This window comes from Muntiacus reevesi, chromosome 2 (assembly GCF_963930625.1).
Source record: "Muntiacus reevesi chromosome 2, mMunRee1.1, whole genome shotgun sequence".
In the NCBI taxonomy this organism is placed as follows: Eukaryota; Metazoa; Chordata; class Mammalia; order Artiodactyla; family Cervidae; genus Muntiacus; species Muntiacus reevesi.
Window position 1 is genome coordinate 73,291,914 of NC_089250.1, and position 27,150 is coordinate 73,319,063.

Consider the following 27,150-nt stretch of genomic DNA (forward strand, 5'->3'; position numbering starts at 1 on the left):
TAGTTTTATGGCCCCGGTGATTCGCGATGAGCAGCGAATCCCCTCATCAGACCAGAGACGCCTGGAGCCGGGAGCCAAGCTCACGCCCTCGGGCGCTGGTAATGGGGTAACGGAGCAAACGGCTGGAATCCCAGGGATGGTGCTGGAATGGCCCCCTGAACCTTTTTCTAGCTGTAATCTCTCTCTTTTTTTTAAAATCCATCTGCGCTCGGCCAGCTATGGTCCAGCTCTCCGGGTTTGTACCGGAACCGGCGTCCGGGCGCTAGCTGAAGTTGGAGCTGAAACTTAGCAAACTTTACATCAGAAGGATGTTTAGAAGGAAGCGAGAGTTTGTTGTAATGGGACAAAGCGGAGAATGGAACGGGGTTGTTGCTTTTTTTTTTTTTTTTTTTTTAGCGGAGCAGCTGGGGGTTATAACGGCCGTGATGGCTCTTAAATCTATCTCCTGTCCCCAAACAAATAGGTTATACACTTAAGAAATGTTAGGAAAGCTTGACCGGGAAAAACTTTCGCATCCCGAAATCTTCATTGCGCGAAATTCTCAGCCGCTTGAAAGGGGAAGCGCTTTGACGGTTTAAGGTTCCTACTTCCTTTAGCGAAGCTTCGAAGCTTCGCTGGGGCTAAGAGTTGACAGCATGCACGCTCGCTCTTTAAAAAGCATGACTGATGCTGCGACTTTTATGGATACCTTTTTTCTTTTCTTCCCCCGAAATGCAACGTAATCTTTCGAATTACTTTTTAAAAAATACCTTGAGGTATATATAAATCACCCCTGGTGGAGGTACCTTTTAATTACGGCGCGGTGGAATGAGTGAGCGTCGGAGCTGGGTGTTGTGGGCAAGGCAGAGGCGAGGTAGAATGATTTACAAACATCAAGTGAGAATCTGAGTGCTGAATTAGGTTTGAGTTAGGGCGCTCCCTTCCAAAGGAAATTATAACCAGCGGACAATTGTATTTCAAGCCGAATCTGTTCATTTCGCGAGCCCTTTGCTGCTTGAGTGAAATTTCTACTACTAGAGTCTGAGCTAGTAGCCGCTTTACCAACCTATCGTCCTTTGGGGGGCGGTGGGGTTGTGGGGGGAGTTGGGGGCAGAGAGGAGAGCCTCCTTTTTAAAATAATGATTGTGAAAAAATCTTCAGGCAACTTTACCCAAGAAAGGTTCATTTTTTCCCCACCTTTCTCTCCCCATCACTTTAAGCCCCTTAAACTTTATACTTCCTTGCATTTAGACGTCCTCAGACTAGGAAAAGTTAATTAGTAATTTATGTAACAAATGCCAAGAGTATGAATCTTGCTTTAGACTAAGCATTAACTCCTGTTTGTATCCCAAATCTCCTTGCCTTTTGAGCAAATTCTAAATTTTGCAATTTCAACCTATGTGGTTAGATCTGAAGGGACCTGACCTTTTAAAAAAGCACTTCATGTGTCCCATACCTAGTTAGTTGATCCAGTCTTGTAACTGTAGGTTCACAATATGACAAACTATTTTACCTCAAAGGTCTCAGCATTTTTCCTGTCTTGAAAATAGCTCACCTATTAAGTGTAGTGCCTGTGTATGAGAATATTCCATAAACACATACATCTTTCCTAGTATGAAATAGCTAAAGACAATACAACAAAATGTTATTATCCCAATACTTTGAGATTTAGAAAAACAGATGTTTTCAGCTCTGGAGTTTTAGATCTTCTTTTCATGCCTTTTGTGTTGTATTAAACATATCATAAAGAAATATGATTTGTTGACTTGTTATAGGATTACCATTTGGCAAAAACACCCAAGACACGCTGTTTCAAATACGCAGTATTACTTCTGCTTTAAATTGCATGTAAGAGATCGCAAGCCTTGTTCCAGACGGATAAATTGATAAAATGCTAGCTGCTGTTGGGAGAGCAAAACAGTCCTCCACACACAGACACACACACAAAAAAAGACCAAAAAAAAAAAAAAAAAATGCTTTGTGGTGCAGCTGAGTACATTTTGAATTAGGTTGAGCGAGCTACTGAGACCCTGGGCAGCTTGGGGAAAAGTATCCACAATTCAGGCACGTCCACTTTAAGACGTTTTTGGTTCCCCCAGGACAAGATGACTTCTTTCCCACAAAGAAGAAACCGTTTCCTTATTTTTTCAGTTACTTTTCCAAAGATAACTTGTGTCAGGAGCAGGAGACCAGAGTTATGCAGAAAGTCAACCGTAACCAGCTCCAAAAAACGAGGACTCATTCTTACTCCTTCTACCAGATGTTTTTTAGGTGTCCTCAGCTGGAATGCCCAGTTTGAAACTAATTAGGCCAGCAATAAACTCCTTGTATAATAAAATCGCAGGCCGTTATGCTGCATAAGTGGGGTTCCCAGCAGCTCATGACAGATGCCTCTCTCTCGGCAGAAAGAGCCCATGGCTGTCAGGGAAAAATGAAGGAAGTGGGAATATCTTGTTTGGATTTTTTTTTTTTTTTTGCCTGGCCCTCAATATCCAAGCACACCACACACAGCGCCTTCTCTTCTCCAAGGAGGTGGGTTGCATCAGGGGTTGAGTTTTGTCTTTGGGGACAGGCCTCCTTAGCATAAAAATGCTTGGGGAAGAAGGAAAACCGTAAGTATTAGGCAGTGGCCACAGGTCTGAGGTGTCGTGTTGAGTGTTGGAGTGTGCGTGTGTGTGTGTGTGTGTGTGTGTGTGTGTGTGCACGCGCGTGCACATGGAGACTGGGTCAGAAAGCTTTCTCTCCACTAGGCACAGATAAAATGCAGGATTCTTCGGCCTGACTAATGTCAATTCCTTCCAGGAGAGGATAACTTTTTCCCTTAAAGATTTTTTACCTCTTTCTCCTGAGGTAGTTCTCCTTATCTGCAGGGCGGGGTTGCGGGGGAGAGTTGGTTTGTGGAGATGAAGTGGCTGGTTATTCAGTTACCTCCGAAGGCTGAACCTTCTTCCTCTTGCCAAGATTAAGTTTTGTTGGTGGAAGGAAACTTTTTTTCCTAGCTAGCTGCTCTGAAAAAGGAGTCGGTGGACTTGGCTCAAAAGGAATCCCTTTACAGAGAATTAACCCCAGAGCTGAGAAAACATGGCCTGTTGACAGAAAACACACATATCCAGTCATTCCCCGCCCCACAACTCCTCCTTCACTCCCCACCTTCCTCTCTGACCCCCAACCTCTATACCATAACAGCTTTCTGAAGGGCCCACTTTTTGTCCCCCTACCGTTTGTGGCTGTTCAAACAGTCCCAAACACAAAACAAAAAGAAGTCTCTGCTCGAGAAACAATTAGCAGAGAATTCGCCGGAGACAATGCTTCATTTTCCCATTTGAAGATCGTAACTGGCCTAATGGTATTTAACTAACACCTCTTCTAATCCGAGGATAAACCCCCCTCAGTCAGGTGACAAATACTTGAAATGACTGTCTCAGACCCACTGTCTTGCTGGAAATGAATCAGAGGGGCCAGAACTAGTTCTTTGTTGCATGTGATTTAGAATCAATTTCAAGATACGAGGGTGCCAGCCAGGTGGATGGAGGGGAAAAGGACGAAGAAAGCCATAGGCTTTAAATTTTCTTTTTTTGGCTGCTTCTCTTCTTTCTTTTGCTCACTTGCTATCGATGGCTTTGTCATTTCTCTCTGCTTAAATTCTGTCCTTGTGTTTAATAGTGATGATGAAAATAACCGAGCGTTTGTGTGCCAGGCCTGAAATCAACTCTTGACATATATTTTTCAGGATGGCTCTGACAACATTTTGAGTTAGGTATTGTTACTATTATTAATTTTCCCAACTTTGTTAACAAAGAGTCACAAATCAAGTGTCTGACAAGGCTGAAGGGTGTGTAGGCCAGAATCTAGGCCTTTAGCCTTCTACTGACTGGGCTGTGAAAACCTTGCCTCCGAGAATATTTCTGCTCTCGTTTCCCTTTGAAAAGAGATGCTGAATTTGGATGATTTTAAATGTGCTGAGCACAATGATTTTCTGATTGTACCCTGATCTTTTTTGCCACTGTCCTAAATGATAGAAAAATCACACTAAGTGTTCAGAAAACACAAATCTGGGCCTTGGTGAACCATGATATTTAGCAGGTTGTATATGGTCTATAAAGGAAAAAAAAAGTTTATTTACAAGGACTAATTTGATTTGTTCCTTCAATACTATAACACTACACAATTCAGTTCCTAAAAAGAGTCAATAAATTTACCGGCAGTGGCAAGGCCCGAAAACGTTACGGTAGACTGTCCAAATCCAGTTTACCAGAAGGTGCTGGATCACTATGGGTGGGTTGTTGTTTGGAGGTTGGAATATAAACATTTGGAGTTCGAAGAATAATTTGGAACAGGTGGTCCCAAGAGTCAGGTAACCGGAGCGATTTATCTTTGCCACTTTGAAGGTTAAGGGAGGCTTGGCGGTCCCTGAATCTGGGACAGGCAGCCTGAGGGTCAGGCAAGGGCTGAGAGGGCCCCCACTTTGGAACGGAGCCTGGAGGGGTGGCTGAAGGGAGGCACAGAGACCCAGGCACAGAGACCCAGGCACAGAGACCCAGGCACAGAGACCCAGGCACAGAGACCCTGAAGGCACAGAGACCCAGGTCTGTAGAAAGCAGGATTTTGTCTTGCGTGTCATCGCCCAACTGTTGATACTAGTTAGGGTGCAGCAGTGACTGTGTATACATTTTTGCAGAGGCTGCCTCTGCTTTCAGATATATGCAGAAATTGACAGCAGGAGCTCAGAGGAACAGGCAGCCGAGGAAACAGGTTTACTTCTCACCAGTTTTGAGAATGTGCACATGCCGACTGTTTTTGCCTAATAATGCCTGTTTAGACATATTTAAACTTGAACCAAAGTTTTGAAAGAGGCTAGAAATTATTTTGTCTCTTAGTATCCCTAATATTGTGTCAATACATGAAAACATATGTGGTTTCAATGGTTTGGGTTTTTCCCCTCTAGTTTCCTTTCGAAGATCTAGTAAAGTTAGATTTTTAGATCTGTGCATTCCCAGATTTAACATATCTGCCCCTATGTACTTATAATCATTTGAAGGAGAATTGTCGGCTCTTTGTGAATTTAACTAAAGGAAAAAATGTTAAAATCGACATTTTTTTTTCTCCCAAAGAATGAGGAACTTGAGGGTTAGACTACTGTCTTACTTTTGTCTCCCATCAGCTGAATCTGTCAACTCCCCTTTCTTTTCTGTTCATCTCCCAAGAAGGATCTTTCATAACTGAAATGTACAGTATATTAGCCAAAAGATGTTTTAATTTTGTAAAGAAAAATCATGCCAGAGACGGCTGAGTCTGTTTCAACCATTATTGTTTCTGTAGCATGCATACTTTGGGTTTCATGGTTAAGATGTGGGTTTGCCAAGAAAGAAAATTACAGCAAGAAATATGTTGAAAACATATACACTTCTGTTTGAGAAATGGGAAAAACACGGAAAAATTCCACACGGTAATTGCTTTAACGTGAGTTTTAAATGTCATTGTTTGACTTATGTCAAAAAGTCCCTCTTAGCTAATTCTCACAGATGCTGTTACCAAATATCTCACCTTAAAAATGGCAAATGTGGGTCTTACTCTGATGATTTGGAGGCTTTCAGAGATATCTGTAGTCCCAGTGGAAACATTCCAAATTTTTAGATTGTGCGTGCTGTGTGTGTGTGTTTTTTTTTAAGGTTACTTAGATATCGATTTTATTTTCTTGACCCAAAATAAGAAAACACGAGGAATTCTCAAAAGCTTTTTACAGGCTGCTATTATGAGAAAAGACGCCAAACCAACATGTATTAGGTCATGAGCTTAAAGTGCATAAATAAGCCCTTGAAGGTCACCAAAACAGGGCGAAAACCACCAGTTCTCTTCACCTCGGCCAAGTCTGAATTCCTGCCTGTTAGACGTGTTTGGTTCAAGTGGACACAGAGTGGGGGTTTCTGAGCCTACGGTTGAAAGATCTTGATTTGGATTCCGAAGACGTTCTTGCAGGGAGAAGCTAGATTGGAGGACTGGAATTCCCATCGCCTTTGGATCTCTCCCTCCCACGGCTCCACCAAAAAAGCAGGTTCCAGGGCCATCCCTTTCTCCAAAGCTGATGTTTCATTCCTGGTGTTTGGTGATGTGGAAGCCAGAGGTCGAAAATGACTTGTGTTCCTTCTGGTCAACTGCTTCGCCTCCCATCCCCTTCCGGTAGTAACTTTGAGGTTAAGGTATTAGTAGTTTCCAAAACAATTTTTTGTTGTTGTTGCTCTAGGAACACGTATGTGTTTTTTGGCCTGTGGGGTACAAGATATAAGTACAGACCTTTCGGTCTTCATTGATGGGCAGCTCCTGAGAATTCAGAGAGGTGGAGAGAATTCTGCCGCATCCCTGAATTTGGTGCCAACCCTGGGGCTGATGGAAATTCCACGCAGGGAGAAAACCTCCTCGCAGGAGACACAGAAAGGGTTTCGCTGCAAAGAAGATTGTTTTCTTTTGTGGGTGTGTATTATTTGCAAGGATGGGAACTTTAGTTTCACGGCGTTCTAGAAACACTTGTCTCCCCAGCAAAGGTCTGAATGCCCTTCCTAGTGGGGAAGGGGGAGGGGGAGAGAAGCCGAGCAGCGGGCAGATTCCTGCCCCCCTGGCCTTTTGTGTGACTGGTACAGCAGAGGGAAGCGGTGACTCGCTGCTTAGAGGGTGTCATGTGGCATAACAAGTTGTGACTTGCCGCTTGTGTTGTAAACAAAGTTTTGGCCCCATCCAGCCGTGAAAAAGAATGGAGCTGAGAAGATTATTCACCTTTGGGTCTGTGATGGGGCTTTCTGGTGGTCTCCCCTTGCTAAAGAGCCCGGACTCCCCGGAGACTCTAATTTTGGAGTGTGGAGCGAAGAGGAGGGTGGGAGGGGAGAAAGAATGTCTTAAACTCAGCAAATGTCTGAAACGCTCCGAATTTCTCCAGCGTTGCTGTGACACCCACGAGAAAGACAATGATGAAAGGACACAGAAGCATGCTTCTGGGCGGATGGGGCTAAACAGAGAGGTCGGGGGCTTGCTAGTAGTTTGATCTAGAGGAGAGAGTTTTCGGACACCTTGGGACCCCTAGAATGCCTTGCTATGTGAAAATGTCTTTCCCTGCAGCTTTGCTGTCCTTTCTTCATGCTTGTTTTTAGAGAATTAGGTTTTAGTTTTGTTTTTTAAGAAGACACAAGATTTGTTTGGGAATAACAAGTGGCTCGTGGTTACTGAATACTTACTATGTGCCAGTGTGCTAAGCAAACACTTATATTTCTGACTCCGAATAGCCTTCGATGGAATGTTCTATTATTATTACCCTTATATTACAGATGCGAAATTGAATCTCATGGAGAAGTAATTCTTCCACGGTTACATGGCTCATATGAGAGCCAGAATTGAACCTAGTCTTAATTCCTAACCACTAGTATACCCAGCTCTCCCACCTGCCACCCCCCAACGCTGGTGTAATGAGAGCTACGTTTCCTGTACATGTCTGCTTTGGAGAACTAGATTTCAAAGTCAGTCTCCAGTTGTTTTGCCTGGAGGATATTCAGTGATGATCAGGTATGAAAGTTGAGTTCAGAAATAAGCGACATTACCTGGGTCTCACAGCATCTTGAGCCTGTCCTTGTAGAGTAACTAAAATTGGAATCTGTTGAAATGGTGGCTGCATCACTGCAGTTAGCTGGTCTAAGCTATTGCCTATGGCTGCTTCTTTGCTAACAGAGTTATGTAATTACTGTAGAGACTGCATGGCCTTTTACAGAATGTTTGCTGACCCCTCAGCTATTGCAATATGACAAGACAAATTTTGTTGACAAGGAAGAACATGCACTTGGGACATGACATATACCATTTCGCTGATTTTATTAATACTATTTACTGAGTGTGTCCTACATGCCTTGTGTGTTGCATGGTGATGGGAAAAGTTATATATGCATTCATTCTTTCACTCATTTATTCAGCTTTATTTATTGAGCTGTGTTCTAGGCATTGGGCTAATTACTGGTGACCCAAAGGCAAGAAGGACCCAATCTGGCACCTCTGGTAGCAGGATTGATATTCGGATGGATTGCTAAGATTCATGAGCCAGGAGCCAGGTTGCTTGGGTTCAAATCCTTGCTCAACATTAACCAACTATTTAATGTTGGGCAAGTTACCTAACATTTACATGTCTTGGTTTCTTCACCTATAATTTAGTGTGGTTTTCATGGAGATATGGGCTTCCAAGGTGGCACAGTGGTACAGAATCCACCTGCCAATGCAGGAGATGCAAGATTCATAGGTTTGATCCCTGGGTCAGGAAGATCCCCTGGAGTTTGAAATGGCAACCCAATCCAGTATTCTTGCCTGGAAAATTCCATGGACAGAGGAGCCTGGTGGGTTCTTGGGGTCACAAAGATTTGGACATGACTAAGCACATGCACACACATCATGGAGCTCAAGCTAATAAATATGAAGTGCTTGCAGTAGTATATGGCAAACAGTGTGAGCTATATCAAACTCGGCTACTATATTATTGCTATTATTATTATCATTATTTAAGCTTAAATGTGTTATTTACATGCTTGCATGACCCTCGTCTCAGTTTTCCCTCTGTAAAATGGAGATGATGATAATAATGACAACAGTAACTGCTTCAAAAGGCCATTGTGAGAATTTAAATGAGGCAGTACATGTAAAACACTTTGTTTTGCTACAGTGCCTGCCTACAGTGAATGCTCAATAAGCCAGCTATTATGCTCAAGCCAGCTGTCATTACGCTTGAGGTTATAGGGAATTAGATACTGGGCCAATGATGTGCCTTAAAGCTCTTGGTCAATGGAGTCTTTTTTCAGTATCAAGAGAACGTAGGGCAGTGGTTAACAATGCAGACCCTGAACTCAGACAGATCTGACTTGAACCTTAAGTCCACCACTCACTAACTATGCCAGCTCAGGTTGGAGGATGACCCCCTCAACTTCCCAAACAGTGGAGACAAGGGTCGCTGTATATTAGGAGATCCTGAGGGTTAAAAGGGGTAGCAGGGTGTTTGGCACATAGTAAGCACTCAATAAATGCAAGCTTGTATTATTATCACCCCCACTCCTTGCCCTACTCCCACCCCCCAGAAAGCACTGAACATCAGTAAATTTTAATTTGAAAATAAAAGAACACATTTTAAAACTGCCAAACAGATTTAAAATAATATTCATTAAACAAAATTAAAATATTCTATTAAAGCCAGACTTTGGGCTCAGACCAAATTTTTATAACCCAAGCTTAAAGGCCAAGGAGTCCCTCAGTCACAATGGGGACATTGTGATTGAACTTGAGACTTCAACGCTGCTATTGAGCGGTCTTTGAAATGCACGCACGTTTCCCGTTAAAATGAAAGGGAAGTCATGGGAAGAAAAAAAAATGAGGTTCTTGCTCACCCCAACAAACCTTAATGAATTGAAAAAGAAAAACAAAAGATTTCTCATTTTTCTCCTGCTGCCTTATCCTGCCAAAGACGCCTGGCCCTCTCCTAACCCCAGCTTTGAATGGTACCCGCTCAGAACATTCCAGATCTGACATGCTCTACCAGATAAGCTAGTCTAGTTCTGGTCTTTGTCAGGTTTTATAAGTGGTGGCGTATCAATGAGAGCTGGGACCTGAGAGCCCAGCTGCTAGGGTCCCATTCCAACGCTGCGTCACCTAACTCTGCCTTACTCTCCGTAACCAAAGATAACCTCCTCTTACCTTCCAGTAGCATCCTTCATCCTCACTGAGCCTGTCTTTGGCCTTTAATAACACATGGGAAAAGTAACAGCAGAGGACTGTGACATCCTTCTCTAGGTGACGTTTCCTAAGAAACTTCTGGGGTTTCTTACCAACCAGTGGGGGGCATGACCTCCTTCTCAGACCTTGGCTGTGATGTGGGGCCACGAGATGGGTAGGAGGGAGGCTGGCAGCTGTTGGGGAGGGCATAGGGTGGACTCCCAGATCCACCCCCACCTGCTGTGTGATATTGGGCAGAGGACTTAGGCTCTCTGAGCTCCAGGCTCTTCATCCTTTCATGGGGCATTTGCCATCTCCTCAGCTACCCACTCCAGTGCTCTGGCCTGGAGAATTTCATGGGCTGTGTAGTCCATGGGGTCACAAAGAGTCAGACATGACTGAGCGACTTTCACTCACTCCTCCATGCTGGGTTTGTTAAACAGCTTCAATACAGTGGTGGATAGGAACATGGCCTGCAGGTTCAGAGAGTGATGGTTCTTAGGGTACAGTGGACTTGCACCACCCCTAGAAGTACTAAGAAAAGACAGAAAGTGACTGCTACTTGCCTGGGGAATATTCCTGCCTATTCTTCAAGTAGGTTCAGTCTTGGGATTTCAACATTCTGGAAGAATCTACTAGTCTCTGAAGGGCAATCTTCTTCTTAATGGGGGTGTGGGGTAGGGTGTACCGTTTCCACATTAAAACATGCATGAATTTTTTTTAGAGTTCTGTCTTTATGTTACTATACATTTGAAAAACAACAGGCATTTCATAAAAATGGTTTCATATGTTTTTAACCATGTAAGACAAAAGTGGTTTAAAAATCAAGTCCACCAGGTAATCATAGCAAAAGTGGCATCCAGGTATTTACAGCGAATGACTCAAGTAACAGAATTTTCTACTAACCAGAACTGGAATTCTGCACTCAATTTTCAGGGGAATACAGTGAGACAAACGAGTTTTCTCATTTGTAAAGTCATCTCAGAGCACGTGTCTGGACAAATTCAGTCTGTATCTTGTATCTTCAGAAGAAGAATGGCTGCCCTTTGGATGAATATGATGCTAATTAAAATAACCTCAGTGCCAGGATCTGTTCTGATCGACTGTAAGGATCAACTCACTTATTCCTCACAACAATTCTGTGACAGAAGTCTATTACCGTTCACATTTTAGAGGAGGACAGTAAGGCACAGAGAGGTTAAGTGGCTTGTTCAACGTCACACAGCCAGTAAGGAGTAGAGCCAGGCTTTGTATGCAGATGGTTCTAGAGACTGTCTTCATAACCCCTGCACTCCCTGCCTCTTTAACCACCATAGAAAAAATTAAATTTTCCTTCTCTTTGACCTTCACGTTACTGGACAGCTGATTAGTTAGGGACAGGCATGTGAGGGAAGCAAGGATGTGTTGGTGTATTGTTAGCCTCTGGTGCAGCATAATGCAGGGTTTAAGAGCCAGTCTGTCCAAGTCTGTGACTTATTAATACTATCTTTGTGACCTTGGGTTTACTTTACTTCTTCCAGCGACAGTTTCCTCACTTAGGAAGTGAGGATCATGAATCTACAACATCAGAGTTAGCAAATATTAATCTACATCATCAGAGTTAAAAACAATGACCTGAGTAGCAAAGGGCATCTGATACACAGTGACTGATTGTCTGCTGCTGTTTATTTCCTGTTGGGGAGAAAGTGGCTGTAGAAATTGTCTCTCCCAGTGAGGCACAGTTGCAGTGGGGACAGTCTGGAGTGAAGGAGACGGGAAAGCGCCTGCGATGCGGGGCTCGAGCTGGAAAACAGCTCAGGATTTTCCATATGAGATCAGAGACTCTGGCTTTCCTCGTCCCCACGTGAGAAGTTGCAGAGACAACTCCTCAGCAGGCAGCCTGGAACTCTTGAGCCTGCCGGGCTTAGAATCTGCTTGAGGACCCCGCGCCCCCCACCCCGGGGGATGGGGAGGCGAGGCTTGACTGTCACATGACCAGTACCTGGCATCGGGGAGACGCTCCCCGCCACCCCAGGACGAGCTGGACTTTGGGTGTGAACTCGACTCAGAGGCAGAGAAGAACTCTTCCAAAAACCCCTGCCCACTTGCCCACTTGTGTTTGAGTGCAAACTCAAACACAAGCCGTGATTCCATTTTTCTTCTTCTTCCCTCTCTTCTGTTTTGGAAAATGCCCTTTTCTCTGGAAGCCTCGGTGGAGTTTCCAATGGCCAGGTGTGCAGACTGTCTGGGTTTGCCACCTTCCGCCTTCCTCCTCCGCTTCGGCCCGCCTCCATTTCCTCTTGAATATAGAAAGTGGAATTTCATCCATTCGTTCAAAAATACGTATTGAGCACCAACTGTGTACCAGGACCTACCCTGGACACGGAATACAGTAGAGAACAGAAACAACCAAAATCTACTCCCTCGTGGAGCTACACTCAAGTGGGGGAAAGACCAGAGATAAAAAACCTATATGTGTACAGTACCCTGAATGTCAGACGGTCATGCCTCTGTGGGGAAAAAACACCAAGAGAAGGTTGATGGAAACTGTAGGGGGGGCGAGGTGAGGATGAGAGGGCTCCCTGAGCAGACAGCCTCTGAGCACACCACCGCTGCAGTGAGGGAACCCTGCCCATATCTGGGGAAGAGAATTCCAGAAAGAAGAAACCAGCAAAGGCAAAAATCTTGAGATGGGCGTGGCCTGGAGGCCAGTGGTCTAGGCCCACTGAACAGTGGGCAGGAGGCAGTAAAATTGTGATGGAGGGGCCCCATCCGGGAAGGCCATTCTGTGTCAGTTAGATGTGTCTGAAGTCAACAGTATTATAATTTTTTAATGACTTTTTAGAAGTACGTAGGACCTAAATCTGAAGTCAGTCATTGCAAGTTCAGAGAGCCAGAGTGGCCAGCCAGGTAAGAAGTTAATGAAATGAGCAGGGTAATTAACCAGGAGAAATGAGGACTCCGTATTGCCATGTGTTCTGATTTTTCAAAGACACCGAAACCTGGACCGTTGTGAGAAATGTTCTGATTTTGAAATCAGCGTGAGGAACCACGGGCATGCAACTGCGTGCTCACAATTTGAGCCCGCTCTTCCAAACATCCCTGTCGACCTTGGGAGTCTGACTTCAGTGAAAAGGCATCAAGCCTTTCTCACACACTGTCTTTTCTTTTTTACCAATTCCTGACCAGAAGGGTGCCAAGAGATGCTAAAAATTGTTTCCAGGAAAAAGTAGGACTTGAATCTCTTGGGGATGGGGGCTGAGATATCTTCCAAGGAGCAATCAGTTTGCTTCATTTTTTATGTCTTTCTCAGGAGTTTTTCCTGATCACCCCTCATCATGGGTAATGGCAAACATGGTCCAAATCTGTCCTCCTTCGGGTTTCCATTAGTTTCATGATGATTATTATTTTGTCATCTGGGGTTGATTTAGGAGCGGTGAAATGTTTGCAGGTTTCGTAAATGGTTGTCAGCCACTGTTTAGAATGGCAAGGAACTTCTTGTGTTTTTCACATTGTAAGGACTGTTGTGATAGTTTCCAGTGGCCACAGACATGAAATGGGATAAAAGGAGGGGGCCTTGAAGGATTCCACATAGAGTGATTGGGAAATTGAGTAATTAGTTAGAGGTGGGGGGCTCTGAGGGGGGGGAGCTCTGAGCCCTAAAGATTTGGGATGCCGAGGCTGACAACACTGACTTTATAGTCTGCCTTCTCAACCCCAAAGCTGGAGTTAAGCAAAATCCCAGCCAAGGGTCCACATAGCTATCAAAATTCTTCTGGACATAAGTAACAGAGAACTTACTTCCAAGCTGCTTTAAGTAAAAAGGAAATGTATTGACTTGGGAAAATGTAAAATTCTGGGGCGGGCTGGCTTCAGGTGCGGCTGGTTCAAGAGCTCAGATGTAGGTGATGCATCCATCTTTTAATTCATCCCTGCTCAGGAGGAGTCCACCCTTTGTCACGTGCCGCCTCTGGAACTCGAGCTAGAGTGGGTGAACTCAGCAACATTTTCTGGAAGTGAGGAGTGGACTGGTTCCCTGTGGACCCCCAAATTGCAGTGTAATGCCGCTCTAGATTTGCCTTGACCGCTCCTCTTCTGCTGAGCTCCAGTGCCACTTGTGTAATGTGTAATTTCACTCTTTCTCTACATCACCTCCTCAAACATTCCTATAAGAATGGCACTTCTAAGATGTGCTACTGCTCTACCTCCCATGTGTTCTTTCCCACAGACCTAGAGGATGATCTTTTATTTCAAGTAAAGGTGTTTCAGGGGCTTCCCTGGTGGCTCAGCAGTAAAGAATCCACCTGCATTGCAGGAAACGCAGAAGACGAGGGTTCCATCCCTGGGCCAGAAAGGTCCCAGGGAGGAGGGCACAGCAACCCACTCCAGTATTCTTGCCTGGAGAATCCCATGGACAGAAGAGCCTGGTGGACTGTAGTCCATAGGGTTGCAAAGAGTCAGACACGACTTTTGAAGTGACTTAGCACGTGTGTGCACAAGGGTGTTTCAGAAAGGGTCATCTCTTTTCATGGTGTCTTGTACAAAATTAATGCTCAGTATTGGGGTGCTCCAACCAAGCATGGGAGCTTCAGTAGACTTCTGAGGAAAAAATGAAAACACCTCAGTATCACCTGGAGTGGCTGAAGTGACCCTGGGGAGGCTGTGCTTATGTTTCTGGGCCTCTGATGATCAGCCTGTGTTTCCTACCCTCCTCTGTGCTTTGCCCTTCATCATTGCCTCCACTCCATTATTGCCTTTTTCCTGTTGCCTTTAGTGACCCTGCAGTAACATCTGATGCAACATAGAGGTTGCAAGCCAGCAGCCAAAAGGCGTTTTGTTTGCAGAACGTTTAAAGTAGAAAATGGGGCCAACATTTGAAAATCTGGACATAGCATATAAAAATGCAGATTTCTGGCTTCTGTTTAAAAATCAGAAGATCTGTTGACACTTTGCCCGCATCTTCACGTGACCTCAAATTGACTGGAACTGGGAAATGACCGCCTCCTTTAGATGGATGAGTTCTCAGTTCACCATGGTCCCCACCTTTGTCTGTTGTCTCCCCAACGCGGGGGCTCAGGGTTAGTTACTGTTGACCACTGGGACGGTGCTATTGGTTGTCCTACAGTAGGTTTCAGAGGGAAGAGAAAGAAGTCTTTCCTATATCCAGGTCTTCATCAAAAGTATGAAAATGAAGTGCAAATCAAGTTGGTCATTAGTATTAAGAAAAATAAGGAAAAGCACTTTTCTCAACCTCGCCCCCGTGAAGATTTGAGGTTGGACAGTTCTGTTTGTGGAGACGTGTCCTTGCATTATAGGATGGCATTTAACATGTCCACATATGGACCATACTCCTTTTGGAAATAAATAGTTCCCTGTGCTCCAGGCATCCACTACCAGTTTGGTAAGAAGAGTTACCATAACGAAAAAAACCAAAAAACTGTTTTTGCCCTGAATTGCTCACTGGCGGGCCCTGCATTGGCAGTCGGGGTTCTGAGTTGGCTGATTTGGGTTTAATCATAGGTGAACTTGCCAACCATTGAGGCCACTTATGACAGCCTGTCTAAGATTTTATAGAAGGGATTCAGCATTGGAAGAGAGGTTGAACCATCTGAAAGAGTCTTTGGAGAATTTCTTGACTTTCAGCTGTGAAAGGACATTGTGGCCACTACTTTGAAAAGGTTTGCAAACAGTCGGTTCTGCTCCTGGGAGTGGACCGGCATCGAGGCTTGCTGCAGAGCAGATGGAGGGACCAGATGGTCTCTGGGTGTCTCTTCTAGCTCTGGTTCTGTGAGTTGCTCCTCAAAGAGTGAATTTCCCCAAGACTGGTTTAGTGTGTTGCCTCCTGCATCACAGCAGCTCCTAACAGTGGTCTGTGATGGAAGCCCAGAGGAGCATGGTTGTCCAGGGAGGAAAAAGAAACTTTCCTAGGCCAGTGTTGTGTACAGCTGACTTGGTTTTTGTTTATTTGTTTTGGCCTTTCACCCATGCTCCAAATCCGGTCAAGTGTCTGAAATAGTGTCCATGTTTCAATCTCCCATAATGACAATAATGGGTGCCAATCATCTATCCAACACGTATTAATTGAACACCTGCTATGAGGCAGCTGCCGTTCCAGGCACTTGGCAGGAAACTGAGAGCAAAGCTGACCAAGTTGGCCCAGTAGCTAAGACTCTGAACTCCCAATGCAGGGGGCCTAGGTTCAGTCCCTGGTCAGGGAACTAGATCCCACATGCTGCAGCTAAGAGTTCACAGGCTGTAACCCAAAGATCCCACATGCTGCGAGGAAGATCAAAGATCCTGCATGTCACAGCTAAGACCCGGTGCAGCCAAAGAAATTGAAAAAACAAACAAAAACAACTGACCGAGTCCTTGCTCTGGTGGAGCTCTGTTCTTGGTGGAAGAGAGAAGGGCAGTATCAGGAACACAAGGAAAAATACATATAGTGAGACAGAGAGTGTTAACTGCCTTGGAGAAAAATAAAGTGGGAGGGGAGAAGCAGGGAGGGTTGTAATGCAGCGAGGAGAGGTGGTAATTTTAATCTAGTTTTAATTTAAAATAAAGTGCTCAGTGCAGCGGCGTGCTGGTAAGTTGGCTGTCTGGAAATTAAGGTCCTGATTTGTAGCATTTGCCACTTCCAATGGTGTAAATATTCCTACCATGCTGATTCAAGCTCCTGACGGTGTAAGAACCAGTTCACAATATTCACAGCAATTTACCAGTCATTTCTTGCAGGTTAGTGCTGGCTGGCTCTAGCACGCCACAGGTGGGGAGGGCCTCACCATAAACTATCTGGCCGAAGAGCACGTGCAGAAGCCCTGAGTGAGATTGTGCTTGATGTATTCAGGAGTAGCCCAGAGTCCACTGTGGCTAGAACAGAGAGAGGGGAGAGGGCCAAGAGGTGGCCAGAGGCAGATGACCTAAGCATTTTAAGCTATGGTTGGATTTTTGGCTTCTCCTCTGACTGAGGTGGGAGCCCCTGGAGGGACCAAGCAGAAGAGAAACAGGATCCAACTTACATTGAGCAGAATCCCTCTGACTGCCCTGACAGCAGGGCAGGTAAACCTGTTGTGAGACTGCTAATGGCAAGAGATAATGACTTGGAGTCAATACTTTGGCACGTGATGCAAAGAACTGACTCATTGGTAAAGCCCCTGATGCTGGGAAGGATTGAAGGCAGGAGGAGAAGGGGACGACAGAGGATGAGATGGTTGGGTGGCATCACCGACTCGATGGACACAAAATTGAGCGAGTTCTGGGAGTTGGTGATGGACAGGGAAGCCTGGTGTGCTGCAGTCCATGGGGTTGCAAAGAATCGGACACGACTGAGTGACTGAACTGAATAGAATGACTTGGAGTAGGTGAGTAGCAGCAGAGGTGGAGAGAAGTAGTGTGATTCTGGATGAATTTTGAAGGTGGAACCAATGGGACTTGCCAACAGAATGGATCTGGGAAGTGATTTGAAGAGTCCAAGGTGACTCCAAGGTTTTTGGCCTGAGTATCTGGGAAGATGGAGCTGACATTTCCTAACATGGGGAGGCAAGTTGCGGGGCAGGTTGAAAAGGAAGGTTAGACGTTCTTGCTATGAGCCTGGCTTTGAGCAAGTGCTTACATGCAGCCTCTTTTCCTTCCAAGCTCACAAGGAGGCCCTTTCATGACCCCATTTTCGAGAGGCTGTGACAGGGACTCAAAGTGGTTAGACAGCAAGCCCCAAATGGCCCCGCTAGGACCTGACCGGGCCAAAATCGCCCCCCTCCACCGCTCAGCTGTCTTTCATGTTTCCTTGGCTCTCCCAGCCACATTCCTCCTCTTTGTTTTGAGGAAATGGAGGCAGAAAATTTCTGCAATGGAACCAACCAAGGAACCAAAAGCAACGGAGCTCTGCAGGGGTTAGTTAACATTACAGGCACAGGAGGGCGCTGCGCAGTGGGTCCACTGCCCCCTTCTTTCTGTGACAAATATGTTGGATTGACTCATGAAGATTAATATTTCACAGGAGAACTCACACTTGGCAGAATCTGCCCGCCAATGCATGAGATGAGGGTTCAATTCCTGGGTCGGGAAGGATCCCCTGGAGAAGGAAATGACAACCAACTCCAGTACTCTTGTCTGGGAAATCCCATGGACAGAGGAGCTTGGCAGGCTACAGTCCATGGAGTGCAGAGTCGGACACGACTGAGCACACCGCTCCCTGCACGCCCCTGATTGCTAGTGGCTTAGGGACCTTAGGGGATTCACACTTAAAAAACATTAGTCAACAGCTTAGAAGGCTTTGGCTTTGGGTGGACATAGGTTTAAGTCCAGATTCCACCGCTCAATAACTTTACCTGCCTGAATCTCAGTTTATCCATCTGTGCCGTGGGCACACTAAGAGCTCCTCTCGAAATAAATGAGATAATACATCAGGTGTTTGGCACTGTGCGTGGCCCAGAGGCCACACGGGGCAAATGGAGAGTCTCGGGGCTGTTATGGTTTGAGAGAAGGAATGAGAAAGTTGGGTTTATCGTAGACAAAGGCTGACTGGCCTTCTGAAGCTGGAGTGGAGACAAGGAGTTGTGAAGTGTGTCCTGCCTGAGAGCTTTGTAGTTTGGCCATTTTTTTTTTTACTTTTTGTCCGGTCCTGGAGGTTGGCAGCCTCTATCTGCGTCTCTGCTGTGCTCACAGGCAGCCGGTCCTTGGCCATTTACTGCTGTTGGAGCCCCCAGAGGGGCTGACCTCGGCCCCATGGAGAAGGCTACCTTGAGATGTCATTTGTCGGAGGCAGAACAGCTTGTTCTCTCAACAAGCAAATCCCCAGATGGGAGCCCATTCAGGGCTGCCACGTTTTTCCTGATGAAATTCCTGACTTGGTGTGTTGTGTTTTTTTAAAAACACGCCCACTGCCTCCCAAAACCTCAGCCGGAGAAGAGAAACATTTCTCATTGAATTACTGGGTTTTGAAAGGGTGTCAAGTTATGCCCCACTTTCATGGCCTACATACGCCACTCTTTCCACTCACTGCTTTGGAAGAGAGTCCTAGATGGTAGAGCCTGGCTGTTATCTCAGCCTACCCCGTGTTTCGTGGATGGGAAAACTGAGACTCAGAGAGGCCAAGGAGGAGAGCTACACTCTGAGTTGGTCTCCGGGCCTTGGCCAGACCCAGATCTCTGGATTTCAGGCCCGTTATTCTTCCTCCTTCATCAGAGGTCACCAGCGGGCAGCCTGTGGCCACCTCTACCCCACAGATGTGCTTTCTTTGGCCCGAGAGTGTTTTAATTTGCATCAGTTGCCAGCATTTAGAAATCAGGAGATTCCATATAAAAACCCACATTTCTGGCTGCTCTTAGAGCATTGGGAGATCTGCCAAATGAGGTCTGCATTCCTGCCTGGTGACCATTGAGGATCTCAGTAATGTCCACTCCCTTTAGCCAGAGCATATCTTCATTTTGCCGCAGTCCCCACCCCGCCCTCTAGTCTCCCTGGATGCTTGGGGCTGAATGTCAGTTACCATCATAGAGCTTCTCCCTTCCTGGTTCTCTGATGGTGTGTGTGTGTGTGTGTGTGTGTGTGTGTGTGTGTGTGTGTGCGTGCGTGCGCGCGAGTGCAAGCTTAGTCCCTCAATTGTGTCTGACTCTTTGTGACCCCATGGACTGTAGCCCACCAGGCTCCTCTGTCCAGGGGGGTCTCCAGGCAAGAATACTGTAGTGGGCTGCCATTCCCTCCTCCAGAGGATCTTCCTGACCCAGGGATCAAACCCAGGTCTCCTGCATTGCAGGCCAATTCTTTACCCTCTGAGCCACCAGGGAAGCCCGATGGTGGAGTTAAGAGGAAAGTAAACGATATCTTGAAGCTGTATCTTTATATCAAAAACAAAGAAACAAAAGATGAACTGAAATGGCTGCTTATTTTAAAACTAATGGTACAGAATATTATTTCTTTGTGACAGGGAAGGAATTTTCTGTGAATTTAATGTGCAAGCAGAATACATCGGTGTCTAAACAGCCAGCCTTCTTCACTCCCTGATATTCCCTCTGCCTCCCCTTTTCCGCCAGCATCCCATTTGTGACCCCCTCCTTGCCAACGCTGAGGTTTCCACTTTTTTTTTAAGACAGAATTAAACTTTCTTGACCGAAGTCTGCCCCACTTCTCTGAAACTTGAAATGCTATTAAATGAAATTAAGAAGTTTTAAAAAAAGCTTAAGTAATCTTTTCATTGCTCAAGAAAGACCATGTGTGTGAGTCTGAGTGAGTCTGCGTGTGTGTCCACGCGCGTGCATGCGCGCGTGCGTGCTGTGTACCTTTGTGATGTGTTCTTGATTTATGGGATTTCCCCTGAATAGAACTGGATGAAAATGTTTTTTCCCTGGCTCTGGGACTGGCACTTCTGGACTTTGGTGTAAATTTAAGCCAGGGTGCAAAGCCAAGTGGTTTTAACTCTCTTTTAAAGGTATAGATAGCAGGGAACTGGGTTAAGTTTGGGTTAAGAGTGACGTTTCTTCTTTCTGGACCATATTGGGAGGCTTCGTCGAGAGAAGGGTTGTGGATTCCAAGTTTTTAAAATGATCATCACGCTCCTTCCGGGAGAGCTGACCAAGAGAAAAGAGACTCACGTTTTCAGAATACCTGCTGTGTGTCAGAAATCGGTGTAAAGATTCTCTCAGTCTGCTTTCTGAAGTGAGCTATGGAACTCTCTTTGAATACTGACCTGTTCTTGTTCATCTGTATTAGGAAAAAATAGAGAGAGATAGCTATAAAGCACATAACGAGTAGTATTTCCTAGAATGGGGCGCAAGTTGTTTAAGGGAGAAAGGAGTGCATTTAGAGGAAAAATATGTAAATAGCACAGGTGGCTCTGTGGATGTGACAGGATCGTGAGTGATGGGTTTGGTTTTGCCCTCACAATACTCAGGAGTGGTCAGGTGATCAGCCTGCCCCTAAGCTTGGAAACCCTTCTAAACATCGTGTACTTCCTCAAAGCACTTAAACTTGTCATTAAATACTTAGTTGTGTAACCTTCTGAATAGTTCTGGCTGACTTCTTTGAACCAAGGCTCTGTGGTCATTTCATTGTTGCTGCATTCTAGCCTCTGGGAGAGTGCCAGGCATGTAGTAGGTGATCTGGGAATAGCAACACAGGACTGCATGGACCCCCTGTGAGGCAGGAATTGTTGTCCCCATTTTACAGATGGGGAAATAGAGATTCAGAGGGGCTAAGTGACTGCTTTAAGGTGTCACAGCTAGGATAGGGCAGAGCCATGGTTCAAACCATTATGTCCTTGAATCATAGGAACACTCCCTTTCATTTATTTTTCCAAGGTTTTTAGAATGCTTTCCTGAACTTCTAAAAACATTATTTATTTATTTATTTATTTATTTATTTTTGGTTGCCCTGGGTCTTTGTTGCTGCACCAGAGCTTTCTCTAGTTGTGGCAACAGGGAGTACTCTGTTGCCGTGAATGGGCTTCTTCTTGAGGTGGCCTCTCTTCCTGCGGAGCCCAGGATCAAGAGCTCACAGGCTTCAGTAGTTGCAGTGCCTGGGCTTAGTTACTCCGAGGCATGTGAGATCTTCTCTGACCAGGGACTGAACCTCTGTTCCCTGCGTTGGCCGGCAGATTCTTATCCACTGCACCACCAGGGAGCTCCTCCCTTTCATTTATAAAGCCCTCTTGAAAGCCTTTTCATAGTGATTGGACTCACTTCTACAAGACGACATTGGCCTATTTTTGTTGATGACTGATCTAAGGCACAGAAGGGGAAGGAAGCAAGTTTTTTTTTTTCTCCTTTAGACCATCCTCACCAACTTTCAGTTTGGAAAATAAAACCAATTTTTAATACCCAGGACACCTCCACTTCAGGGGTGGGGAATGCAAAGTGGTTTGATGAACAGCCTGAGCAAGGTCAGGGAAGACCCTAAACTGCATCACAGAGTCACAGTAAGGGTAGAACTAATAGTAAGTTGAGATGCCTAGAAAAATTCTAGCATGTGGGAGAGGAAATAGTTAACTGCAGTTAACTATGGGATGTGGAATGGGGAGAGAAGAGATTTTGGTTTTTCACTTTATATACTCTCTGCACATTCTGAAAACTTTTACTAAGGGCATGGATTGTTTTATATTCAAATAAACAGTGAATTTTGAAATGCAACAGTTGCTGACTTTCACCTGGGACACTTAAGAGTATCAAACAGTGTATTACAAACCTTTGAAAAAATAGGGATCCAGGAGTCTAAGCCAATAATAAATAGATAAGTAAATAAACAGCAGAGAGGGAGTATTGAGTATTGAGTAGAATGACAAGGGCTGACGGGAAGCATGGAGGGAGGGCTGGATTGGAGACATACCATGTTGCAACCATTATGGTAAAAGATTTGGTGCCGTCAGGAATCATCCATGGATACCAAGTGTGGGGTGGGGATGTTGATGAGAGCCAGGAACTTTGTATGCTGTTTAAGGGTCTCCCCACGGATGGCTTGTTAATTTCAAGGGGGAAAAAGTAGTCACTGTGCAGTGGAGAAATCAGATGACACGTTGCCTGGGTGATCAGTATTAACATCATCAGTGAGAGGAGGGTGAGTACAGTGTATGCTTAAAAGGACACACCATCAGCCATGCAGTGGGCTGGCCGAGAATGCAGAACCTGAGTCTAATCATGAAGAAGCAGCAGAGAAACTCAGAATGTGGAACACTCTATTTTTTTAAAAAACCCCACCTTATTCTTTAAAAACATCAGTGTTGTGAAAGACGGAGAAAGGCCAGATTCAAGGAGTCTAAAGAGATAAGAGAACTAACTTCAGAGACTGTATCTAGACTGGCTCCTATGTAGGTGGGGAAATGCTATGTGGGACATGGTTAGTCAGTTGACAAATCGTAATACGGAGAGTGGATTAGGTAAAATAGGATATTGGCATTCAATGAACTGATGGTAACTGTCCTGAGATTATGTACGAGAATATTCTCAGCAAATACACCCCGAATGAATGAATTCTTTAACAGTAAAGGGCCATGTATCTGTAACTGCTAAGTGGTTCAGAACAAAATTAGATGAGTGTGTGTGTGTATGTGTGTGTGCACATGCATGCACATGTGTATGGACAGAAAGAACAGTTTATAAATCAAATGGGATAAGATGCTTATAGCAAGTTCATCTGGATAAAAGGTAAATGTGTGTTCTTTGTACTAGTAAGTCTGAACACTCCAATATTCATAGGCTTCCCTGGTAGCTCATATGGAAAAGAATCTGCCTGCAGTGCAGGAGACATGGGTCGGATCCCCTGGAGGAAGGCATAGTCACCCACTCCAGTATTCCTGCCTGGAGAATCCCCATGGACAGAGGAGCCTGGCGGGCTACAGTCCACGGGGATGCAAAGAGCTGGACACAGCTGAGCGACTAAACGCAGCACTGCACAGCCCCGTATGTCCTTTACTCCTCAGAAAGGCCCCTGATGTCAGGCACGGCTAGCATGCTTATTTTCGCAGATGAAAAATTACTGAAGTCAGGGAGGTAAAGTTGCCTCAAGACCCAGAGCGAGTCAGTGCCAGAGCAGTATTCCCACGTTTCTGCCCCGAACCCACACTCTTATCTATTAAACTGGTGATGGAATGCCTCTTCCAGTGATGGTTTTCCAGTGTTATTCCAGCGGAGCCCTGGATAATATTAAGTCATGGAGTCATTTTTTTAAATCTCATTTCCATTCACTTTAAATTCTTTTAAGTTCAGAAAAAAAGCCTCAAGTTGGTGCAAGAAGGTTAATACCCTTTAACTGATGATTCTTACTGAATAAGAGAGCATCACTGGGCAGGTGACTGTTGCAGGCCCTCCACGTATATTTGCTCTCCACTGTATCTCTATGAAGATAGGCAGTTTCATTATCCTCACTTTACAGACAAGGAAACTGAGGCATAGAGGTTAAGGGTCTGGATAAGGGAGGAGGTGGGTTTTGAAATCCGGGAGTTTGGCTCAGACACTGTGCTTACTTGGGTTCAGCATTCTGTTCAGCAAGCTCAGGGGCATGCATTTGACTGACTGGGAAAATAAAAACCCCCAAGCCTTCAGTCAAAGTCCACTCTAGGTGTGAGTCTCTGATTTTCAAGAACAGAAAGACCATTCTTAGTTCCGTGAATTTCGTTTTTGTTATATATGTAAAAATGGGGATGAGGATAGTAATAAGATCTGCTGTTTACTGAGCACCTGCTAGGTGCCAGGTGCTGGGACAAGTACCTTACATGTCTTGGTTTTGTCTCACTTGAATCCTATGCAGTAAGTACTATTGTGCCCATTTTACAGTTACGAAGACTGAGGTTCAGAGGGGCTCAAAACCTTCAGTTTGCCCAGTCATGTCTGACTCTTTGTGACCCCATGGACTACATGGACCTCATGGACTCAAAATCTTAGGCAACCCATAAGTGGCAGAGATGGAGTTTGAAGCCACATTTCTCAGATTCCAGAGTCTGGATCCCTCACCACCCCGCTTGGCCTGGGCCCTCAGGGAGCTAACTTGAGGATTCAAGCTGTTTTCTGTGCTCTCTGGCACAAGGCTCTGGACAGGTAAAACCACCAAGGCCTGGGGTGGCGGTGTTACATCTGCTCATGGAAGATTGACCTCAGCTGTCATTGGGGTCCGCCTTTCCTCCTCTGCTGGGTCAAGGTGCGGATGGCGGTGCAGGGAGGGGAGGTCGGGAGGCAGCTTTCAGGGACTGCTTTATGGAAAGGCTTCTAGAAGGTTGTGTGGCCCGGAAGCGGCACTGCGCTGATGTCGGGGGCCTCTACCTCGGAACTACAAGCAAATTCTTCGCTCCAACAAGAGCACATTGTGTTCTGGCCCTGCTCTCCCACCCTACCTACTTAAAATGCGGATCCTGCTGCCAACAGCTACTTTTAGCAAGGGCAGACTATCATAAGGAGAGCAACTTGTGAGAAAATAGCAAAATGGAAGCATTGTTCCTGAGGGTTTGGAGCAGGCTCCGGGAACTGTGGGGTGGGAGAGGCCTGGAGATGTGCTTTGCCATCACAAATAAGTTGTACGATGATAATAATAATAAAGCCCCAAAGCTTTTTCTGAAAACTGAAAGGGAGAGAGGGCTGGAGAAATGAGTTCTCGAAAGGTCAGGATCCTGTGGTCCTGTGGAACCTCAGCTGGAGGAGCTGGGGGATGTTGGGAAGAGGAGAATCATATCTAGAGGCTAGAAGGAACCGTGAAATTGATGGAGTGATCAATTGATGGAGTGATCATGTGGGGCATGAGAGTAAGCTTGTGGGTGCAGAGGGTAATGGAGAAAAGGCCCCTTTTTTTGAGGAGTTAGAGTTCCTAGGGACAAACAAGTATCATGGGATGAAAGGTTGCAAGGGCAGTTCCAACTCCACACTAGTTAGACCTTGGATGCTGCCAGGAGGCTGCTTCATGCAGTAGTGAGTAGACCATCCCCAGAAGCATTTAAGCAGAGCCCGCATGATTATACAGGGATTTCATCTTTGAGCTAGGACACAGGACTTGAGCAGAGGTTCACAAATACCGGTGGGTGTGTCAGGGCCAAGAGGATCGAGTAGTGACATTTTAATCTGAAAGATGAAATTAATGCTTTTTTTAAAAGACTGCCCTTTTGAGACTATGACCGACTGGGTGTTACTCGCTCAGTTTCTTTTGACTCTGTGACCCCGTGGACTGTAGCCCTCTAGGCTCCTCTGTCCATGGGATTCTCCAGGCAAGAATACTGGAGTGGGTTACCATTTCCTTTTCCAGGGGATCTTCCCTATCCAGGGATCAAACCTGGATCTCCTGCTTTGCAGGCAGATTCTTTACCGTCTGAACCACCAGGGAAGCCCCTTTGAGGCTATGTCCTTCCTATGTTTGGGTGTTTCGGTGTCCTTTATAAAATTACCAGCTTGTGGAATGTAGAAGTCTGGAAATATCAGGATTAGATAATGTCCCAGTCTGTTCCATTGCTAAGATTCTGTGATTCTAGGAAAATATGCTTCTGATTTGGGTGAAACAGGATAGGCGGAATGCATGTAAAATCAAGCCTAAAACTGACACATAGAGAAATGGTCGTGTCAGCATATTATTTAGAAATGTGGAGTTAATTACCAGAAGGAACAGCTAAAAAAAGTTAACAGTGGTTGCCCCTTGAGAACTGGGCTGGAAGTGAGTTTTCCTTTAGTATCTATTCTGTGTTATATGAATTTTGAATTTACATGTAGCTATATGATTAAGAAGTTCAAAAACTTTAAGAAATAAAACACGATATTAGCTGCCATTTTTTGGATTCTATGCTAAGAACTTTTCAGATATTGTCAAATTTAATTAATCCTATCTTAGAAATGAGGAAATGTGCTCAGGGAAGTGAAGTGATTTGTTTTGCTCTACAAAGAGGGCTCCCAGGTGGATCAGTGGTAAAGAATCTGCCTGCAATGCAGGAGTTGTGGGTCTGATCCTTGGGTTGGGAAGATCCCCTGGAGAGGGTAATGGCAACCCACTCCAGTATTCTTGCCTGGAAAATCCTATAGACAGAGGAAGCTGGTGGGCTACAGTCCACGGGGCGGCAAAGAGTCAGGCACAATTTAGCAACTGAGCACGCACGCACAAAGAGGGAACTGCCAGGGCTTTTTTTGACTTGAGAACCCGAGTCGAACTCAGAACAGTCCTCTGTTGTCCTCTGCCCAAGGTGAGACTTCTGTGAGGTTTGAGAAGAGGGAGAGGATGAGGAGGTGGGTGGTGCTGCAGAAAGGACCAGAAGATGACTGGAAGAGAAGTGATGACAAAAAGAGGAGGTTGTGGTTTGGTTTCTAGATTGTGCATTCTGAGAGATTCTTCAGAGAAGGCACAGATGCGCATTAAAAGAGAAATTAATGAACAGTTTCTTGTCTCATTTTGGCCCTGGGAGGGAGGCAGAGAGGGAGAAAGCAAGCTGTTTGTGAGGACTCCGCTCGGTGCCAAGCACTGTCTAGGAGCCTTCTGTAAATATCAGCCCACCTAGTCCTCACCATGACCCTGAGAAGTAATCATGTTCATTACAGAGGTCACCTTGGAATGCCTACTGCCAGGTTTCTCAGCTTACAGCTGGGGGCTGGATAGTTCTGTTGCGGAGGCGCTGAGCACCGCAGAATTTAGCTGCACCCCTGGCCTCTATCCTCTAGATGCCAGGAGCATCCCCCACCTCTCAAGTTGTGACAATCAAAAATGTTTCCATAAATAGACACACAAACATGAGAACAAATTTGTGGACACCATGTGGGGAAGGCAGAATGTGGGATCAGTTGGGATTGACACATATATAGTGGGCGGTGCTGTGCTTAGCTGCTCAGTCGTGTCTGACTCTTTATGACCCCACGGACTGCAGCCCGCCAGGCTCCTCTGTCCATGGGATTCTCCAGGCAAGAATACTGGAGTGGGTTGCCATGCCCTCCTCCAGGGGATCTTCCCAACCCAGGGATCGAACCCAGGTCTCCCACATTGCAGGCAGATTCTTTACCATCTGAACCACCAGGGAAGCCCAAG

The 27,150-nt window shown here is 45.5% G+C and overlaps 1 protein-coding gene across 1 annotated transcript in view; it reads left to right on the forward strand.

Moving 5' to 3' along the window:
• The window catches only part of EYA2 (EYA transcriptional coactivator and phosphatase 2), a 250,439-nt gene that overhangs the window by 677 nt on the left and 222,612 nt on the right, over nt 1–27,150 (forward strand). The gene's annotated exons all lie outside the window — the stretch shown is intronic.